Source organism: Salvelinus sp. IW2-2015, linkage group LG36, assembly GCF_002910315.2.
Source record: "Salvelinus sp. IW2-2015 linkage group LG36, ASM291031v2, whole genome shotgun sequence".
Taxonomy (NCBI): domain Eukaryota; kingdom Metazoa; phylum Chordata; class Actinopteri; order Salmoniformes; family Salmonidae; genus Salvelinus; species Salvelinus sp. IW2-2015.
Genome location: NC_036875.1, coordinates 36,003,698 through 36,014,205, shown reverse-complemented (window position 1 = coordinate 36,014,205; position 10,508 = coordinate 36,003,698). Strand labels below are relative to the sequence as shown.

The window sequence follows — 10,508 nt, the reverse complement described above, 5'->3', positions numbered from 1 at the left end:
TCTTCCAAATGGACAATGACACCAAGCATACTTTCAAAGTTGTGGCAAAATAGCTTAAGGACGACAAAGTCAAGGTATTGGAGTGGCTATCACAAAACCCTGACCTCAATCCTATAGAAAATTTGTGGGCAGAACTGAAAAAGCGTGTGTGAGCAAGGAGACCTACAAACCTGACTCAGTTACACCAGCTCTGTCAGGAGMAATGGCCCAAAATTCACCCAACTTATTGTGGGAAGCTTGTGGAAGGCTACCCGAAACGTTTTACCCAAGTTAAACAATTTAAAGGAAATGCTACAAAATACTAATTGAGTGAATGTAAACTTCTGACCCTCTTTGCTAAGAAGCTATTTTTGTTTCTTTTTTACCATTTTTTATTGAAAACAATCCCAGTAAGGTCCTTAATTGTTACCCAGAAATGATTTGATATTTAGATAAAAACGGCTGCATTAGATCTATAAATGCTGACTCATTCAACAAAGCAGCCAAACGTCCTGTTTATGAAGTTTGASATCTTGCATTTACATTTAGATTAAATATATCCACAAAGCTGCCCGGAGACTGTTATATTATTGGAAAGTTTTAATGACTTTCAAATTGCACCAGAGAGGCAAAAATACACCATAGGCAGAGAGGGACAGAACAGGCATTACATCAAACCAACTTGCCTTTGTAAACAACCTCTGGTGATAAGCTGCCATTGGATGTGATTAACAGCAGGAGTGTCAAACTCATTCCATAGAGTGCCTAGTGTCATCAGGTTTTTAGTTTTCATTTCAATTAAGACAGACAACCAGGTGTGAGGAGTTCCTTACTAATTAGTGAACTTAATTTATCAATCAAGTACAAGGGAGGAGCAAAAACCTGCAGACACTCAGCCCTCCGTGGAATGAGTTTGACAAGGCAAGACAATAGCGCCATCATTTGGCCTGATGAGGTAAATGCAGAACTTTAACCTGAATAGCAAGCTGCAAGTCTTATCAATCTATAGAGAATGATAGAAGCCTCTTMTTGCCAAAACACCGGTTTAGCAACATTGAGGGCTTACACCATGCTTCCGCCATTTTAAAGTAGTCAGCGGGGTGGGGATTCCTATGGGTTGTAGACTCAATGACGCTGCKCATGCAGTCACAGACACTATGATGGCACAGATATAAAGATGAGTCCTCTATATATCAGTCATGTAAATTCATGCAAGTTTGCATTTTGCAACAATATAGTAAAATATATATATTTTTTATTTATTTTATATTTWAAAAAATCSCAGGTCAGGCCATGGTCCCTGGGACAACTACTCAAATGTTATTGGTCACATACTCATATTCAGCAGTTGTTATTGAGGGTGTGGCAAAATGCTTGTGAAAATATAGAAGTTATTTCCGGCTGTGTGTAATAACACAAAAATTGTTCTGGGCTAATAATGTAAGAAGTAACACCCCAAAATATATACTGCAAAGTTGCTTAGGAGCTCCCCAGCCTGTCCCAGGATGCCCTCTTCCCCCATCCTTGGTCAGGAGGTCAACAGACTCTATAGGAAACAGAAGAGCAGAAAGGCTACCAGACAAGGTCTCTCAAGCCATATTTAAGCACTGTGCTGACCAGCTCTCCCCTGTTATCACTGACATATACAACCAGTCACAAGAGCAATGCACTGTTCCTGCCTGTTTCAAATCTTCCATCACTGTTCCAGTCCCGAAAAAACAAAAGGCATCCTTTCTAAAGGACAACAGACCTGGTGTCCTGTCTGAATGACTACAGACCTGGTGTCCTMTCTGAATGACTACAGACCTGGCATCCTGTCTGAATGACTACAGACCTGGCGTCCTGTCTGAATGACTACAGACCTGGCGTCCTGTCTGAAGGACTACAGACCTGGCATCCTGTCTGAAGGACTACAGACCTTGGCGGTCCTCGTCTGAATGACTACAGACCTGGCGTCCTGTCTGAAGGACTACAGACCTGGCATCCTGTCTGAATGACTACAGACCTGGTGTCCTGTCTGAATGACTACAGACCTGTAGAGCTCACCTTGGTCATCATGAAAACCTTTGAGCGCCTGGTACTGTCCCATCTCTAAACCATCACTGACGCCTCCCTCGACCCGCTGCAGGTCACCTACAGAGCTAACAGGTACTGTCCCATCTGTAAACCATCACTGACGCCTCCCTCGACCCACTGCAGGTCACCTACAGAGCTAACAGGTACTGTCCCATCTCTAAACCATCACTGACGCCTCCCTCGACCCACTGCAGGTCACCTACAGAGCTAACAGGTCTGTGGACAACGCTGTCACCGTGGGCCTAAACTAGACCCTCAAACATCTGGAAAACCCAAAGACATACAAGGATATTGTTTGTGAACTTGAGCTCTGCGTTCAATACCATCATGCCAGAACAAGACAAACCCTCCAAGCTGAATGTATCCAGCTCCATGTCAGTGGATCACGGACTTCCTGACCAACAGGACTCAACACGTGAAGTTGGGAAAACACCTTTCGGACTCCTTATCCCACAGCACTGGAGCGCCGTAAGGATGCGTGCTCTCACCTCTACTCTACAGCAACTACTCAAGTTTGCAGATGACACCARTCTGGTTGGTCTCATCACCGACGGCAATGAGTCCAAGTACAATGGAGAGGTCGACCAGCTGGTGTTCTGGTGCAGTCGCAATAACCTGTAACTCAACACAGACAAAACTGTGGAGATGGTGGTTGACTTCAGAAAACGCCCCCCACCACCAGATTGATGGCTCAGCTGTTAGCACGGCTGAATCATTCACATTCCTGGCGACCATCGTTTCCCACAACCTTAAGTGGGAGGACAACATTACATTTACATTTAAGTCATTTAGCAGACGCTCTTATCCAGAGCGACTTACATCACAGCAGTCAGCAAGAAGGTACACCAGAGAATGTATTACTTGCGGCAGCTGAAAAAGCTCAAAATCTGCCGGTTTATGCATCAATCGTTGAGTTCATCCTCACCTCCTCCATCKCCATCACCACCAGAGAGGGTTATCGCTGGCTAGCACCTGCCCTACATCGAGGTTCTGCATGACTCCAGGACAAGGAAGTGTGCAGGAAAGATCATAGCCAACCCCTCCCACCCCGGTCACCCCCTCCACCAAAAATGTACCTCTGACAGGCAGGTCACTCATGACCAAAACCTTCCCCCACCTGAAACGTTGTTTCCCCCGGGCTGTGGCCCTAACCAACCGGCCATCCGGCCCAGAGACTAAAGGACTATGCACTCGATGTGGCACACCGCATCAAGCCATCTCTGAACTGTACACAAAATAACTAAACTATACTGCATTTGCACTATGTCCATCTCTCTGCATTTACATTTCCTGATACTGTAAAATTGTACATCCACTGTATATAAACCGTATACTCACTGTGTATTTGTATATCTGTTAATTATCTTATAGCTCTTTGCTCACTTACCTAGTTGTATATATGTATGTAAACGTTGTTTAAAATCTGCTGTCTGTATTCGGTCTCTAAATCACCATATCAAATGGTAAAATTCTGAGTATGTGTAAATGTACTTGGTCAATGTGATTCTGACGTTGGATTTCTTCATGGTTTTACACTGCTTAGAAACTCCTAAAATGGCTATACTGCTTCTTACCTTATCATAATCCTAATAATTCTTATCATAACTGCACAACGTTTTGCAATGGAAACCGTTTACTGTTTACTCTAGGAACCAAACGGAACCAAACGGGACCTACCTGAATTTGTCCAATAGAAACTCTCGTTTTCATTACAAAATGTTTCCTGTTTAGAGTAAACGGTTTCCATTACAAAACGTTTTGCAAAGGAATCTGACTAATGAATACACCCCTGGGGTATAATCATTAGTCCAAACCGTGCACCTAAAACGAGAGTTTCTATTTGGCAAATACAGATAGGTCCCTCCCCCTTTCATACCGTTTGCTTCCGTTTAAGAAAAGTTTTACCACAGGATCGCCATGTTTTTTGCTACATCGCGAATGAGAACATTACAGAAATTTAGGGCGGCCTATGTTTTAGTCTCGTGAATTTAACCCAAAGGCACATTTGGATTCATTTGGATTCATTTGGATTCATTTGGAAAAAAGGGCGCTACTTTCGTAACCAGGTAGAGGGGCGTGGCCGGCGTGAAACTTCCCTGTAAACGTTAAGTCACAGGTGCATAATTTATTATTTCCTTGATTCAATGTCAATACCCAACCACTAGAGGGAGGCATTAGTCCAGCTGTTTTAATGGGCCTTCATACAATATTCTCATGTTATGTGGGCTCCCAAATTAGAGTTGACTTGCTGAATGGGGCTTATTGATTAAACTGGTCAATTAACCACTCGTTTATTTTTATCAGACTTAAAGATGTAGATCAGGGGTGGGCAACTCCAGTCCTCGGGGGCCGGAGTGGTGTTACTTTTTCCCCATCCCTAGCAAACACAGCTGATTAAACTAAATCCGTTCTAAACTGAAGATCATGATTAGTTGAATTATGAAGTCAGGTGTGTTAGCTGGTGCTGGGGGAAAAGTGTGACACCAATCAAGCCCCCGAGGACTGGAGTTGCCCATCCCTGATATAGATATTGCTCAGGTTGATAGATTGGGTATCATGACTGCAAGTCAAATCTAACAAAGACACTTCTTTCAACTTTTTTTTAAGGATCGGACACTTTTTTTCAATTTTCGCCTAAAATGACATACGTAAATCTAACTGCCTGTAGCTCAGGCCCTGAAGCAATGATATGCATATTCTTGATTCCATTTGAAAAGGAAACACTTTGAAGTTTGTGGAAATGTGAAATTAATGTAGGAGAATATAGCACAGATCTGGTAACAGATAATACAAAGGAGATGTTTTTTTTTCAATCATCTTTGAAATGCAAGAGAAAGGCCACAATGTATTATTCCAGTTTAGGCATTATTTCGATTTTGGCCACTAGATGGCAGCAGTGTATGTGCAAAGTTTTAGATTGATCCAATGAACCATTGCATTACTGTTCAAAATGTTGTATTAAGTTCACCCAAATGTGCCTAATTGGTTTATTGATACATTTTCAAGTCCATAACTGTGCACTCTTCTCAAGCAATAGCATGGTATTCTTTCACTGTGATAGCTGTAAATTGGACAGTGCAGTTAGATTAACAAGAATGTAAGATTTCTGCCCATATCAGATATGTCTATATCCTGGGAAATGTTCGTGTTACTTAGAATGTCATGCTAATCACATTAGCGCACGTTAGCTCAACCTTCCCGCGGGGGGGACACCGATCCCGTAGAGGTTTTAACCTTAAAATGCAGGGTTTCTTTTAGTTTTTTGTTTGGTTTCTGTTCCTCCTCAGTGAATTGGTCTTGTTTTAGATGGGGAAACTCTGGGGTGTCTGTTGTCATGACCACGTCTGGACATGCAGACTAAAACAAGAAAGTGGGGATGGTGAGGTAAAAATAAATGCCACTGGAATCAAATAACCCCTCTGGTGTTTGACATCTCCAAGATACAGCCCCTCTGAAATGACATCTTCAAAGTTTTTAAAGCAATACCAGATACCCTCCTCAACATGTAGTAGTAACTTTCATGTGCACGTGACATATTCATTGGCTGTGAAAAGAAAATATGACACATAGAGAGGCGTGAAGTGTGATATGCTACTTGTAATCTGCATCCCAAATGGCACCCTATTCCCTATGTACTGCACTACTTTTGACCAGGGCCCATAGGCCAGTAACCGAAAGGTCGCTGGTTCGAATGCACAAGTCGACAATGTGAAAGTCTGTCGATGTGCCTTTGAGCAAGGCACTTAAACCCTATTTTGCTACATAGGCGCCGTACTTCTATGGCAGACCTTGTAAAACAAAATATTTCACTGCACCTATCCTGTGTGTGACAATATTATTATGATATTTTTTTCATGTGATTTATAGAGCTTACTGTAAATCACAGAGTAGCATGTCTGTTCTACACAATATAATTCCATCTGCAGATTCTCCACATTCCATAACGTTGAAACCACTTCAACAGGCCCCGAGGCGCTGAAATAACTGTACAAGATACAGCCACTCTGTAGGTCTATTTTATCAGAGGGAGAGAAATTCTTAACACAATTTCAGTCTCCTGGGTGCATCCTGAACATGTATTCAGTGGAGTCCGATGGACAAGTACGATGACAAGGACATGAATTTTCAATCAATTGTATCCGTTTCAGCTCTACAGGCTGTATCTATTCCATGGAGAGTAGAGAGATCAATATTTTTTAATACAGTTTACAGTAATTACATTTTTTATTTAACTATTTTTTTTAACCTTTATTTAACTAGGCAAGTCTACCGACACCAGTGAGCCAGCGATATGATTAATATCAAAGGCTTCTGCTGAACAGGCAGTTATGCCCATCACTATACATATTTTAGAGATTGTTATAAAATAGTGTGCTACAACACACACACACACACACACAGCAGGAAATTTAGCGCCTAACAGGCACCTCTGTCTCTTCTGGCTGATATTAGTTATGTCCGACAACACCCAGCCTCCACTCCACAACACCCAGCCTCCACTAGGAGCTAATACCAATATGTAATCATAMAGAGCCACAAATGGCATGCTATTCCCTATATAATGCACTACTTTGAAGCAGTGCCCATATGGTTCCAGTTGGGGAGCAACCACAGTCTCTCATGACAGACTGACCAGCATTTCTCTACACCCGCAATAACATCTGCTAAACACCAATAAAATTAGATTTGAATGTTTCTATTTATTTAACTAGGCAAGTCAGTTAAGAACAAATTCTTATTTACAATGACGGCCTACCCCGGCCAATGCTGGTCCAATTGTGCGCCACCCTATGGGACTCCCAATCACGGCCAGTTGCGATACAGACTGGAATCGAACCAGGATCTGCAGTGACATCTCTAGGACTGAGATGCAGTGCCTTAGACCGCTGCGCCACTCGGGAGCATTTAATATGTAGTCCCCCGAAGGGGGACGTAATCAGATATTAAACTGATAAGAACAGATACTACACTTGATCTTAGCCAAAAGGCCGAGGTCCCCAGGTTATGTAAGCCAAGACATCATACAGACACACAGTCAGAGATAGTATCATTTAACTCACAATATTGTATTTCTTTATTCATTATTGAAACCCTGAAGTGACGATAGATAGAAAGGCGGTGGCCATTTTTGTTATGCCTCGTCTTCTCCTAGTTCATCAGTCAGACACAGCCAGTTATAACAAATCATGTTGAGGTAACAGGTACAGTAATAAATTATTAATTATWAAAAAAACACTACTAAAGAAATTCATACCAATAATACAAAGGTTTCAAACATACTTGATATGATATCATTGATTTCTTCAGACACAAGCTTTTTTCTTCTCTTTTATGTAAAATACTGCCAAAGACAACATGTCTGCTACTTCATACCCTGGGACTTCCACTGTACTGCACCTCTTGGTGAAATACAGCAGGGTCACTCCAGGGCCATGTTTATTAAGCACCAAACGAATGAAAATGGACTGAAACATGAAGGCATTACTTGGACTTGTCCAATAACAAACGTCCATTTTTGTTTTCCATTGCAAACTCTTTTGCTACGGAACACGACCCAGGGCTGAGTATAGAAACTGTTCAGTGCAACAGACATGAGACAGATAGATTCGGCTACATGGGATTGACATATGATAAGATCAGTTTTTCACATTCCATTATGCCTTCCCTTTCATATTTAGCCATTTTTCAACAGATGCGGATATGAAACTCAAACTCTGTTAAAAATGCAATGGTACTTTGTTCTTTTAAGAGCCCATTTCTAACCAGATGAATAGACCAAAAAATTGTTTTTGTTTTGTTTAGTGCTTTAACAGTACAAGCCATTTCATATGTTATGAAATACTCCTTATTAGACAAGAGAAATCGAACGTCTTGTTGCTTGGAGTGACTGGTCCCCTCAACCTACAAGCCAGATTCCCCATCGACTGATCCCAGACCAGTACTAACAGCCACATCCTCCCACTTTTCTTCAGGACCCCAGGAAACAAAGCCACATCCTTTCACGCCAGTGGCTAGTGCAAATAGAATATACTTCATAATCATATACCCTTATCGTTTCAGAATTCAATCTTCAACACCATGGAGAACGCACAACCACAATGTTACACTCAAATAATGTGTCCCAAGTCCCCGACCTGACTGACAGTCAGATCATGGGTCCCCAACAACATCTAACTTCACATCTCCCCAACCTGGAGAATAGCTTGATGTCCACCTCCACAGAGAGCACCATCACATCACTGTCTGTAATTCAGTCCATAAGGAGCTCTAACTGGAGTGCTTTTTTCTGACCAATCAGGGGAAGGGAAAGGGAAGTGTAAATCTATTAATTTGTACAACTGAATGCATTCAACCGAAATGTGTCTTCCGCATTTAACCCAACCCCTCTGAATCAGAGAGGTGTGGGGGGCTGCCTTAGTTGACGTCCACGTCATCAGCGCCCGGGGAYCAGTTGTTGTTGGGGGTTAACTGCCTTGCTCAAGGGCAGAATGGCAGACTTTTCCACCTTGCCGGCTCCGGGATTCGAACCAGCGACGTTTCAGTTTTCTGGCCCAACGCTCTTAACCACTAGGCTACCTGCTATAAGACCCCCACTTGGGGATGTCTTGGAGTTGACCCCCTCAACTGAGAGGGGTTTTCCATGACACTGTAACAGTCAACAGTCAGTTCCTTCTCTCCCCAAGTCCCCCCTTCCTCCTCCAGTTGTTGCTCCCTGCAAGTCTGCAGTTCTCTCTAACAACAATGCTACGCAGCGGCGAGAAGGGTGACACCATCACAAGATGACACAGTGGACTTTGTGAGAACCCGTAGAGCGTTCTCCTCGCCACTTCATCTTATTCTTCTTCTTCAGGCTCCTCTCTGGGATCTGCTGCCTGCAAAGGGATAGGGGGATGGAGGAAGGGAGAAATAGAAAGAAGAGAGAGAGAGAGGGGGAGAGAAAGAGGGGGTAGAAAAGATAAGAAAATGAGTAAGAAAGGAGGGTATGTAAAGGGAGTAGAAAACAAGAGAAAAAAGAGATGGAGATGAGAGAGAATGAGGGTTAAAATCAGATGGCCAAGCTATCTAAGCAGCTAGACTAGATGGCCTCTGTGTTACTCCTCTAAATGCTTGACAAACAGTTGAGTGGGCCCTCCAGCTGGATATGACCACACCAAACATCAACACATACTGGAGTCCTCTGAAATTACACATCTGTTCATTCAGGAAATAGCTACAGTTTTTCCCCCATCCTTTTAACAGACATTTTCTGGCATTCATGTCAAACATAGTTATGTACGTTTGCAAAGAGAAACCAAAATGGTGGTTCTCTTATTCAAGCATCAATTTAATCCAATATGTTCATGCCTATAGATTCTTAATTCATAATTCTTAAACATAACCTGCAAGTCAGTGAGTATCCATCTGGAAGTTTGGCCTACCTTATAACCCTGACTAGTCCATGGAACGCCTTGTCCACATTCATGGGAGGATCCTTGGCACTTGTCTCAATGTATGTAATCTGTAAAGAAAAATCACATTGATCCAACATTGCCAGGAAAGACGACATAGTACACAAGCAAACATCAAATTGTCTCCGTTTTAAAAAGTTCTACAGCTGCACCATCGAGAGCATCCTGACTGGTTGCATCACCGCCTGGTATGGAAACTGCTCGTCCTTCAACCGCAAGGCGCTACAGAGTGTAGTGTGTACGGCACAGTACAGCAAGCGGTACCGGAGCGCCAAGTCCCGTTCCAAAAGGCTTCTTAACAGCTTCTACCCCCAAGCCATAAAACTGCTGAACAGCTAATCAAATGGTTACCCGGACTATTTGCATTGACCCCCCCCCCTTTTTTTTATGCTGCTGCTACTCGCTGTTATTATCTATGCATAGTCACTTTACCCCTACCTACATATTACCTCAATTACCTTGACTAACCTGTACCCCCGCACATTGACTCGTCGGTACTGGTACTCCCTGTATATAGCCTCGTTATTGTTATTGCTAATTCTAAAWWWTTTTAACTTTAGTTTATTTAGTAAATATTTTCTTAACTCATATTTTTCTTAAAACTGCATTGTTGGCTAAGGGCTTGTAAGTAAGCATTTCATGGTAAGGTCTACTACACCTGTTGTATTTGGCACATTTGACAAATAAAATTTGATTTGATTTAGCTAGTGCCACAAGGTATAGACAACAAATAGTAATTACGTCTTTCCGAACCAGACCCTCATCATAAGGAATGTGAATTTTGCAATTAAAAACAAAATGTACTAAGCATATATTTGCCAATAAATACTTTTATGCATATTCTCACACTTGTGGTGCAACCAACAACCTCTCTCCCAGCCTGCCCTGCAACCAACAACCTCTCTCCCAGCCAGTCCTGCAACCAACAACCTCTCTCCCAGCCTGCCCTGCAACCAACAACCTCTCTCCCAGCCTGCCCTGCAACCAACAACCTCTCTCCCAGCC

The 10,508-nt window shown here is 42.6% G+C and overlaps 1 long non-coding RNA gene and 1 pseudogene across 1 annotated transcript; both read right to left on the bottom strand.

The window, feature by feature from the left end:
- Positions 1-6,923: 6,923 nt before the first annotated feature.
- On the bottom strand, positions 6,924-7,052 carry LOC111959975 (U2 spliceosomal RNA; annotated as a pseudogene).
- Positions 7,053-7,104: 52 nt separating this feature from the next.
- Positions 7,105-10,501, bottom strand: LOC139023773 (uncharacterized). Its single transcript, XR_011474941.1, has 2 exons — positions 9,474-10,501; positions 7,105-8,927 (listed from the first exon to the last, which is right to left on the bottom strand). It is a non-coding gene; the product is annotated as an uncharacterized lncRNA (long non-coding RNA).
- Between the last annotated feature and the right edge of the window lie 7 nt (positions 10,502-10,508).